The sequence below is a fragment of the Manacus candei genome, unplaced genomic scaffold (assembly GCF_025592945.1).
Source record: "Manacus candei isolate 608988 ecotype Guabito, Panama unplaced genomic scaffold, ASM2559294v1 h1tg000053l, whole genome shotgun sequence".
NCBI classification, from domain to species: domain Eukaryota; kingdom Metazoa; phylum Chordata; class Aves; order Passeriformes; family Pipridae; genus Manacus; species Manacus candei.
In genome coordinates, this window is record NW_026138101.1 from 1,280,645 (window position 1) to 1,292,677 (window position 12,033).

Genomic DNA, 12,033 nt, shown 5'->3' on the forward strand with positions numbered 1-12,033 from the left:
AATAATTATGATCTCAGCTTGGGGAAGGATTCTAAGGGAACAAGAATGGCAAAGCCAGATATCCGAATTTAATTGTTTTGAGGGTGTCTGCAACAGAGCCACTGTAGCAAAATTCCTGCTCCAGCAAGAACTCCTCCATTTTTACTAGAGAATTAAAAACTCTTCCCTTGCATTCCCACAGGAACAAACTGCTCGTGCCAAGCAGACAAGATTTCTGAAGAAAACCGTGCTTTTTAACAAATCTCAACCATTACTTCATCATTTTCCTGAATTGTCTGGCAAAGAGGAATTTAAGGGCCTGCATTTAAATTCCGGAGCGGCTATCAAATGAAGAAAGCAGATTGATTTGCATTCTGTTCCACTACTCTCTTTGCCAAAGTGATTTTTATCAGAAAAAAAAAAAAAAAAGAAAAGAAAAATACTAAAAAAAAAACCAGAATCTGAGCCTGAGAATTCAGTTTTCAACTTCAAACCATTGAGATTTTTTTGATTTTCTTACAATATAAACCCCCAGCAATAGGATTCACAGAAGAAATGCTGCCAGAACCTTTAGAACATGTCATCATCCCCTCATTCCTCACATGGAATTAATGCAAAATGCCACCCTTACATTGCTCACGAGCCTTGCCAACAAATAAGAATTGTGACAGGCTGAGAGCACACTGTCTGGGATTTTTATACTTGTTTTTTTTCCCCTGGAAAAACGCCTGTTTCACATGCTTTTAAGCCTCCACAGTTTTATTCCACCTAATCCCTGCCTTGTCTCGTTTTATTCGTCACTCCCAGGGAGCACCTGCCGTGCCCCTGGGCTGCTGCAGGACACATCAAACCCATTTGGGGTGTCTGGGGCCAGCTGACACGTGTTCTTTGGCTGCAAATGTCACTGCAGCTACACCCAACCTTCTCACCTCACCCACTTTTCAGTCATTATTCATCCCTTCCTGAGTTTTCCCCAACTTCTAGCCGGGAAATTGCATGGACTCCACTCGGACCATAAATGCCAACCCCAAAGATGAAATGCAGCTGCTCTGTGCCCCCCTGCTCTGCCAGGGAGAATGGATAATGTCCTTGGAGTCCACCTGCCAATCTCCAGCATGGATGGCAAGGGAGTTTTCCAATCTGATCCTGGGTGTCCCAGTGCCTGGCTTTTGCTGAATAGCCTTGAAGAGATGGGATTTAAATTGTATTGAGGGTATTAGTCTGAAGTGAATGAAGTGGAGAGTACACTTCTCGTTTTTATCCCCAGAGTGATAAATGGGAGAGTGTAATTTTTTTTTTCTAAGGCAAAGAAAATGGGAAACCAACACGGATTTCAGGCACATGAGAAATAGCTTATGAATTTAGATGATAGTTCAGCAGAAATAAATTGTACATCTGTTCATTCATTTTAATAAAGCAGGGAAATGACACACTGCTGGAGCCTTTGGAGAATGCTGGTATTTTTAAATTATGATCCTATAATAGTAGCATTAACATTTGTAATGCTGCCCATACTTTATGAATTTAAGAAAAATAAATTTATGGGGTAAGTGAGCCTCAACCTATAGTCTGGACTCTGGGCATTTAAAAGTGAATAAGGTGCTTCCTGAATACTTTAAATTAGTTCAGGAATTCTTGAGGAAAGAGGCTGCAATAGCTTTTCTATGTAACACAGATAATCCTCTATGTGTGTGTTGACAAAGCATGCTTATTATTTCTGAATAAATAATTCAGATGTGCTGAATGGAGCTGAATGCATTTATTTCTGCTGACTAGCACCCAGTGTTTGTGTTTACAGGCAGCTACAGGCTAGTGCTTCCCTTGAAAGTAGTCCATTAAAGATACAAACTGGATGCTTTCCTTGGCTGTATGGATGCATGGAAACATGTACTGCCTTCTGCTGAATTCAGGTAGGAATATTACCTTTCTCTTGAGTCTCCCATAACCCAGAAGTTAGAAATGGAAAAAAGTTATGAGCCGAATACAATTGCTTCATTCTTTCTGTTTTACCATTATTTACAAAGATGACATGGAAATTTAGGATATAAACAAGTGAGACTCCAGGGGATGTTGCATTTTAAAACCTTATGTTTTGATTTTCCAAACTGACCTCCATGAAAAATAATAAATTAAGAGTTCAATAATAACTGTCGTGTTTCCTTTAAAAGCACAATTAGTAAGATCATTAAAATTCCCTTTTAATCGATTGCATTAAAGCAATTACTCCTGGAGTAAGGAGGATCTAAAACTGATTAGATGCTCACATATTGCTCTTTGATCAGCTGAGATGATCCTGGTTCAAGAAAAGGGAGGACAGGCAACTCTGACATCCTTGAGATGTGGTGAAGTTCAGCTGAAATCACACATCAGAACCCGAGGCCTTTTTACAGTGCTCCCTACACTGTTTCCCACTAACAGGCCAAACGAGTTAGGAGTGTGTGTTTGGATTTATTTAAATATTTGATCTTCCCAAAGCTGAGATTTCACTGAGGTGATGCTGCAAAGAGGAACCTCAGCAGGAACATCTCTCTGTGTATCCAGCAGCAGGTGAGCGTCTCCCTGTGCTCTGCACTGCTCCCCCCAGCTCCAGCAGGCAGCCCAAAACCCACCTCAACAGGCAGCCCAGGTAAACAAAACTCATTGTAATTTGGTTCTCTTGTGAGTACAGGAGAACTGAAGAAAAGAAATCCCTCTGGGACACAGGAGACCCCCAGGCAACGCTTCCCATTGACGGAAACCGTATGGATTTATTGATTGGAACTGCTTTTTTATCATGGCTGGAGGAAAGAAAACAGTTCCTGGAGACTGCCAGTCAGCCCCAGCACGGGGCATGATAAAACTGTTTGTGCCAGGAATATCAGGCACTGCCTATGTCTGAGTGAAAGGACATTAAAGAGTTCAACATCTGCAGGCAAAGTTGAATTTATTTACTTATGGCTTCAATTATTATTTAAGATGGAAAACTTGAAAAGGTCAGAGCTGCTAACTGAGAAAGCCTGCCCTTCATTTGTCTTCAAACATACACTGTTTCTTAGCTTAGTTCAACAGAAATCAATTAATCAGGTACAGTGTTCTGTTTTCAAATGCCAGTTGTGTTATTTCCAAATATGAAAATATATTATGTTATTTCCAAATGGCCTCGACGGTCTTAGAGGTCTTTTCCAACCTAAGGGATGGACAAGCAAAACCAAATTTCATTTTTGTTTTAACCTGTGTTAGAGAATGCAACTTTAGGACGATAGAACATCTGGTCCTCAGTTTAGGTAGGCAAACATCTGTGGGCCTGTGTTTCCATTTATGCAGATATGCATATGTATAAAAATCCAGATCTGTTTTGTAGTCTAATCCTGCATTCCCATCTCGGTGGAGCACCCTGTTTGGATGGGAGCCATAGCTTGGATACAGACAGTTAAGAATACCAATACTGTAGATAAATCTTCTTCCTTGGTATTATTTCAGCAAGAGAAAACTGTTGGTTTAGATTTAAACTTATTCAGCAGGATTGATTCTCCTTATGTATCTTTTGAAAGTTTCTCACATAACTCCTCAGATTTTCCAAACTTTTTTTTTTTTTTATCTAAAAGCTTGCTTTCAACCCTTTAAACTTCTTGAGGACAGCAACAGTCTCCTTTCCATCAGTCTTCTAAATAAAGAAAAATCATTGATCTGAGAACATCTGACAGTACTACATAAAGTATGGGCACTGCCAGCCTCAGTGGCTGGAGATGGTCAGAACAAACGAGCTGGGGAGGAGGAAATAAAGCATAAAAGAAACGAGATGATGTGTGGAAGGAGACAGTGATGGCACTCGATTTATAGAAGGCAGGCAAAGAGTGTACATGGAATTCTGTGAGTCATAAGCAAACAGTCAATTTAAGTCATGAAAACAAAAGGGTGCTTCCCAAAGGAAGCAGGGAGCAAGGGGATGAAGGAGAATTCCCTGAGGGAAAGTATCAAGGAATGGAAAAAGGAAGGTCTTCCAGAAATAACCCTAAAGGGGCAAAATCTTGGGGACAGAAAGAGGATCGTGAGATGACAAAGGTCAGAAACAGCTTTTTATGAAATACTAGAAGGAAAGTTTTCTGTATAAAAAGACAGCAGAGAAAGTGATGGAAATAAGAGCAGAGAGAAAGGGGACATCACACTGAGCAGAAAGGAGCCAGTGGATATGTCACTGAAGTTAATGGATATGCCACTGAAGTTTATCTTGGTAGTTCTGAAGCAGGGACTGGAAAGAGGAGCAGAGAGGGGTTTGAAGAACGTGAGATGTTCAGGCTCTGAGAGTCTGAGGACAGACTCGAGGAGTTTGGAGAGGAAGGATATTTAAAGTTGATTATTGAAATTCAGAGAAGGCTCCTTACAGGCTGCTGACTAAAGAATAGGCTCAAAAGGGAGAAAACCCAACAGATGAGAGTTTGCTGTTTGGTTCGGGGGTTTGAGGTGGGTTGTTTTTTTTGAAAAAAGACCATGTTGAAGCAGGCAGAAGGGATTTTGAAGGATAAATTTCAGCACTGGGCAAATTAAATATCAAGCAGACCTCACAAATAGTTAGCTGGAAGAAATCTTCCACAATATGCAGAGAAGTGAACAAAAACACCTTTGTAAAAGCTGCATCAAGAGGAGAACAGGAGTTAGAATATAAACTGCAAAGGACTGGCTGTAGAGCAGTTGTGTTGGAGGGAAACACAGAGTCAGGAAAACAACTGAGATTCAGGGGTTTTTCATGCTCATGTCAAAGTCTAGAGTTGGGAAGAAAGGATAATATCAATACTCCATGTAGAGTTGGGATTATACTTTTTTTGTGACATATGGACTGAGAACACAGGGGAAAACATTTGTAAAAACAAATAAATATTAAGTGACTGTTAGACAGACGGCTGGAGAAAGGGCTACCCTTTAAGCAAATAAGCATCTGGAACTCCAAGGCAAACAAGTCCTGGAAACAAGCCAAAGTAGAAAGTACAAGGATATGAATAAATTACACTCCTGAACCATTTTCCTCAATTGAGACTATAACTGCAGGGAGTTCTGTATGAACCCCCTAATCTGCTTTTTCTTACATGTATCAACACCGTTTTCATTCCAGTAAGTTCAGGAGGAAATCAGCCCTACACAATTTTATTGCTTTCCAAATGAGAATCTTTCACAGGCACTTGCTAAAAAAATTTTCCTTGAACAAACCTACAGCTCCTTTCAGCTGGTGAGTTTTGTCGGTTCACCATTTTAGTGGTTCAGAGCAGAAGGAAAAAAGATATTTTGTCTAAATAATCCTGACATTTTGATTCGTGTGCACAGATGGTTAGAAAATTTTGTAGTAGCCAAATCAGTTTTAGTGTTGCTGAGAAAAATCTTAAAATCTCACTTGTCAGTGAAGGAATTGATAAACTGATCACAAAACTCATTCCATTCTAGTGGAATGACCCAAGCAGTTCTATAACTATTATTTTTGAATGAATAGACTTCAGCTTTATAAATTCCCTCTGCTCATATAAACTGCAACTATAATACCAGTTCACACACATTGTGTAATTGGTATTAAATAGGGTTTTGTCTGCTGCAAATTGAATATGTTAAGATCTATAGTGTGTTATCTTGTTTAATCCTACTTTTAAAATAGAACTCCCACAGATGCTGGAGGCACATTAACAGTGTGGGTTTCTTAACTCGCGGGATTAGAGCGATATTTTGCAACACATCTAAAAATTCCTGTATTTGTTACTCCTCAAATCAGCTGTGCTGTGTCAGACAAGGAGATTTTGGTATTTCTGTTAATATTCCACATGAGGGACTGTGATTCTTTATGTACATGAAGCAGAAAGTCCTTTAAGCCACAGAGAATTTTTGCTGGCTGCACCACCAGAGGAACACCCGGCATCTGTTCCCCTCTACCTGACCACCAATTTGGATATTGTCCTGGCTGAATGGCTTTAAGATGAAGGAGGGTAGATTATATTGGATATTAGGAATAAATTCTTCCCTGTGAGGGTGGAGAGGCCCTGGCACAGGTTGCCCAGAGAAGCTGTGGTTGCCCCATCCCTGGAAGTGTCCAAGGCCAGGTTGGATGGATCTTGGAGCAACCTGGGCTAGTGAAAGGTGTCCCTGCCCATGGCACATGGAGCTAGATGTTCTTTAAGGTCCCTGCCAACTCAAACCAATCCATGATGCTATGAATGAGACAACCATGATTTGGGAGTCACTCTGCAGTGAACACCTCATACAGAAATCACAGGGTATCCACATGGTTTGAACAACAGGATGTCACAAAGTCAAATGAAGTCTCCCAAAAGAGAACCCCAAAGTTAATTTGAGAAAAGATTGATTGGTTCTTTCAATATTTTGATCTGAAAGTAATCATGTGAAGTTTCTTGGAAGTCTGAGTGTCACCTGCCTGCACTCAGTGTTGAAGCTTGAGCTCCTTGGACAGTTACTGTGGTACATGTTAAAAACACTCTTGGAGGAGAGTGAAACCAAAGGAAATGTCCATGGAGGGCTTCAGCACCATATTCAGAGGAAAAAAAAATCAGGTAAAAGACACCGATTTTAAAATTTACATTAAAATTGAAATCTCTAGAAAATAGTCCTAATTTGATTTGAAGGCAACTGCAAAATTCCAGCTGGCAGGTTTTTTCTCTAATTGGAAAATCACATAACCACTCCTGGCAGTGGCTGGTAATAATTATGTTTATACAGCTTCCCTGAATAAGTGGTCCAAGACTAGGTCTGGAGACATTACATTATCTTTGTTTAGCTTGTGCTTCTCTCAAGAGCCTTCCTTCCTTTTTAATTTCTACTCTCCAGCTCCTTCCCCAAATGTATTTGCGCTACATGTACTCAAAACTCTTCCTGCTCCTGTTTACTTTGTAATTCTGACCTTAATATCTATCGTAAAGTTCACACTTCATAGACCACACTGAGGAAGCATATTAACCTTCACTTCTTGTAGAAGAGAGCAATAAATTGTGGGTTTATGGCTTTTCTGTTGCTCACAGTGTTTGGATATTTGCTGTTAGCAGAAGCAGATGGAAGAATTCTTCAGAGGATAGTCAGCATTGGAACGGTTTTGTGGTGAGAATTTACCAGCTGCAGTGAGAATTGCTGTTATTACCACTGAGTTGCTGCTGACCTTCCAAGCAGAACCAAAGGCTTACAAAAGGCAGGGGCTCACACAGGAGTTTGCATCAGGATGGCTCAGATCAGCTGATTATAAGAAATCAATGAAATAAATGAAGGGCAGGAAAGGAACAGTGACAAAGGGAAAAACAAAAAAAAAGAAAGCAGAAGGGTTGGCAAAAATACAAGTTTACTGTGAGAGCATGCTTGGAGCAAGAGTGCTGGGAAGCAAATCAGATCTGGAGGAGCAGTGCAGTGGCTTTGTGTTCCTCCCCAATTTCACACTGTTTGAATGATCATTTCTATTCACAGAACCCTTCCTGTATTGTACAAGTGTTTCTCAGCTGCTCTCAGCTTATAAAGCAGGCACTCTGTTGTTTTATGTACCACTGTAATGTGTTTATCTGGAGATTAAACAGACAACTTCATGTATTTCATGACCTTGGTGGAGGGAAACAAAGCAACGAACTCGCCCCTCAGAAGCAAAGATAAATGTCAAAGTCTGCTGCCTACTGCTATGCAGAGGATCCAGCCCTAATTATGGGATAAGTGGATGGACTCAGCCTTAAACATATTTTGCAAAAGTTCTTGAACAAAGTGCTTGCAGTGGTTATACAGATTGCTCACTGACAGCCACACGAACGCAGATCATTATGTGCACAGTGTGAACCTGGAGGAGTACAGGAGACACTGGTCTTCCAAACGCTGTTGGTTTAGGTTTTTCTTTTACTGAACAGCCCTTTGTTTCAGTCAATGCACAGAATAATCCTATTTGGTTTTCTTCCTCTGAAATTATTCTCTTCTTGTAGCACTACAGCAGAGTGTTTGTTTTTAAGGTCATTGGCAATTCAATCCTGAGTGGTGCTGAGCACTTCCCATCACATGACAATCCTCAAACCAGCTAATTCTGATAAAACTGACACACAGTAATGAAGAAAAATTAAAAAATAATAATAAAAAGGTAATTTCATTACCCAGATAGCCAGAATGTTTAAATAAGCCTTCCAGATGTCCCTAGTTTGGTACCACCACAACACAAATCAGAAATATTAATGAACAATTTTCTTGATCTTGGGCATTATTCCAGATTAATTGAAAGTGTTTATAAGGGAGACAGACATTCAGAATCCTAATTGCACTGAGAGTCAAAGCAATCTGTGCTCCTAAGCCCAGTTTTTTAAACTCCAGTGGACACTGGATGTCTTTACAGTTATTTTTTTAAGTCCACTAAGCTCTTCTTCTTTTTTATCTTTGATATTTAAAATTATTTTGGGAAAAAAATAAGGAGGTTTCTAAAATTCTGTTAATTAGATTTTTAGATTCCTGAACTGCTTACTGTGTAAGTCATGACAACTAAGGAAATTCTGAATGCCTTGGACTACAACATGAGTGAGACTAATGACCAATTATAAACCATGAAGAAATGGTCATAAAAGTCAATAAAACTTTACTGAAAATTTCAAATATTGTCTCATTTTTGCAGTGACAACAGAATGCTCACAGTCTTCATTTGGAAAATAAAATATTTGCCACTATTTAGATCCTTGTTTCCTTTCAAATGGATTTAATAAATACCTTTTCATTTGACTAATAGTTATTCTCTAAACTAAATTACCAGATACTTGGCAAATGGACTCTAGCAGAAACAAATATACACCTACATCTTTGCCTCATCTTGAACATAGAAAAATGCAGATTGGATAACTTGATCTTGTGTTTTCATCAAAACAATAGTTAGGTTAATATTTTGGGGGAAAAAAAAAACCATGAGCGTAATGGCTTTAACACAAGAGTTATTCATTTAAAGAAACAGACAATATATCCTGAGATCCGTGTTTCCTCTTCATGAATTGTCATTATACAAGAATTAAGAATGGTATCAAGGGCATAATCTCTCCTCCATAACTTTGAGGGTAACATAAGATGAAATGATTTTAAGTTCTAGCAAAGGAAATCAAGCTCAGGCTATGCAGGAATGCAGAAACTTTCATTCTTCAGATTTGTGCAGGATTAGCCTGAGAAACCCTCCAATTTTTGATGTCTGGATGTTTCAAGAACAGGTGAAACAGGTACCTCACAAAGGTGACAGAGAAACAGCAATGCTGCCTTGATCCCATTTCCTCTGTTTTCCATGACCAGAGAAATCATCCTCGAATTCTACCTTTCACATATGAAAAACATACCAGGGAACATCTTTAGTTTGTTTTCCAGGAGACTTTTGGGCACTTGGAGGGTTGTCAAGTGTGGTAGTGAACTGCTGCAGGAGTATGAAGTGGAAGTAAAGCTGAGTGAAAAGGTCAGTGCAAATATCTCTCTGGTGTAAGGGGTTTCTGAAGGTTAAGACACGCTCCAGGAGCCTTTTTCAGTTGTATTTACAACTCTAGAAAAAACAAGGAATGGCCAAAGAGCTCCTCTCTGGTGATCCCCAGCCATCATGAAGCTGCTCTTTGTGCCAAAGTTTACCAACAGCTGCAGAGGCTTTGCCCTGCTCTGTTGAGTTTCTGTGTGAATTCTGATTTCTCTGCATGTAAACTGTCTCACAGCCCAGAAACAGGAGCCAAATGGAGATTCCAATATGCATTTTGTTCGTGTGATTTTGCTGAAAGAGTTTTATCCCTTCCACAAAACTATTTCTCGTGACAAATCTGACTGTCTGCTCCAGTTCGAACAGGCTGCTAGAATTTCAGAATTTCAGGTTCCTATAACATTTAGGCCAGAGTAAAACTCTTTTTCTTAACTGTCAGCTGGCAATGGCTTCTTCTCATCTGCTCAGATCTGCTTTTGCTGCTCAAGCACCTCAGCTCAGTCGTCTGCCCTTCCAACATCCAGCAGGAGAGAACACTACGTGACATGGGAAGAATCCAGCTCCAGCCCAATGGCAAGACCCACAGAGCAGAGAAAGGAATAAGATTAATTAGGGATCCCAAAGGACAAAAATTTTCCTTGTAAGACAACATAAGGACCAGGGTTGACTTTCAGAGCACACAAAAAGGGGAGGTGAGATCGGTTTTTAAACATGCCAAGTGAATGGACAAATCAGGCCTGCTTTGGTAAGGTGTGTCTACCACAGAAAATAAGAGTATCATGTCTGAGAGAGACATTTTTGTAAAAGAAGTGTGGAAAGAAGAGCCTGGAGTAACCTTACAACTGCCTTTAGCTCAGTTTTTGCTCCTCAATATGGTTTAGCCAATCCCAAGAAACAAGGCAGGGACTTTCAGAGCTACAAGCCTGTTTCTCAACAGCCTGAGCTGAAAAATAAATCTCTCCAGATGGTGCTGTGAAAGTCTCATATCCTCTTTGAACCACGAGCAGAAGGAGATACATATTGTCCTCCAGGGGCTGGTTTGCCCCAGTGGGTAACACAACTGAGTCAGAAGACAGTGCTGGAAGTCATCATAAATCATGGTGACAAGCAACCTATTCACTCACAGGTCTCTGTAGGAACTGATGAATCATTTATTAAAGCACACATTAGTCATTTATTACCCTTTTATAAACCATTTATCAGTTGGTATTCAAAATGTGAGAAAATCATATTTTTCACTTAAGACTCAGCACTAGTATATCTCAAATCTCACTGTGGTAATGTTTTGTCAAATTACACGAATTTTATTCTGTTCACAGGAGGCAAGCTTCTTCATTTATCTGGAAAAGTCATTTCTAAGAACATAGATTCAAAAAAATCTATACCAGGAAAACATATTTTCCCTGTTCTTATTCTCCCCAATGTGACAGAATTATTTGTATTTTGCATTTCTTTGTCCCAGAAATGGATGAAATTGAAGGTGAGAATGGAAGTGGCACAAAGAGGAATTGTGTCAAGAATGACTATTCCCTGAACAAACAAGGTCTCTCTTTCTTATATGCAAGTGAGAACACTCTGACAAGTCCCACTTTTCAATGCATGACTAGGGATGGGCTGCTGTCCCAAATCTGTGGCAAAGGAGAGATGCAAGAACAAGGGGGATTGTAGAAAAATCATCCCCTTAAACCACATCACTGCATTCTTCTCTCCAGTGCCTGGTAGCGTTTGCTAAGGAAAGACAATATATCTGATATTAAGGAAAAAGTAACATATTAAAGAGCTAAAATGGAAGATTTAAAAATATAGGACAGAATAAAAAGGCAAATATATTCAGAAGAATCTCATTTTTGAGCATATACTCTGCAGTCTGAGTGGTATAAGAAGGATTCATTGGACTAGTCTTTTGGAGGAGGAAGAATAGACAAGAGGGGGTCAAGTCCATATCTTTCTCATGTTAAAACAATGTTCTTTTCCTTTCTCCCCTAGGTCTTAGGGAACATCTGGGCAGAACCTACAGGAACAGATACAAGAGGAGCGTTTGCCTGCTCGTGGCTTTCAGCCACAGTGCTAATTTTTCATCCCACTACAACCACAGGGACACTGCAATATATAACATATAACTATAGGCTAAAATGACTGGTTTGCAGGCACACAACACTACAGTTGGCTGTCACCCATTGTCACAGGGACACAAGAAAATAATTCTCATTTTTGTTAATGCTCTAGGTATAAAAACAAGGTTCAGCACCATTAATGTTCTCTCAGTCTGTCGTTCCCACCTAGCTGGGATATCCTGCAGTATGCAGGCCAGGGATCAGATTTTCCAGAATGATCAACTCCTGCTCCTTGCTCTGCTTCATTCCTTACCCACACATAAGTAATCCTTTGCTGCTGAACAAAATTTGACCTGCTGGAAAGGAAAGGTCAAATTGCTCTTTGCGATACAAAATGCTGCATTCGGTAATAATTCGCAAAATTAATTTGAAAACTCTTTCCTATTATAGAAATAGAGTTGTAAATTTTAAAAAGGGGCCACTAACTTTACAAGCATCTCTATTTTCAGTCTCTATAATTTAAATTTGGCACAATATCCCAGCCACTGTGACCTTTTAAAAGGTAGACCTTTTCACTTCACCTGG

General features: G+C 39.7%; 1 protein-coding gene across 3 annotated transcripts in view; it reads right to left on the reverse strand.

Annotated features, from left to right (window-relative positions):
• CDH13 (cadherin 13) overlaps positions 1–12,033 on the reverse strand; it is a 446,130-nt gene that overhangs the window by 72,560 nt on the left and 361,537 nt on the right. The gene's annotated exons all lie outside the window — the stretch shown is intronic.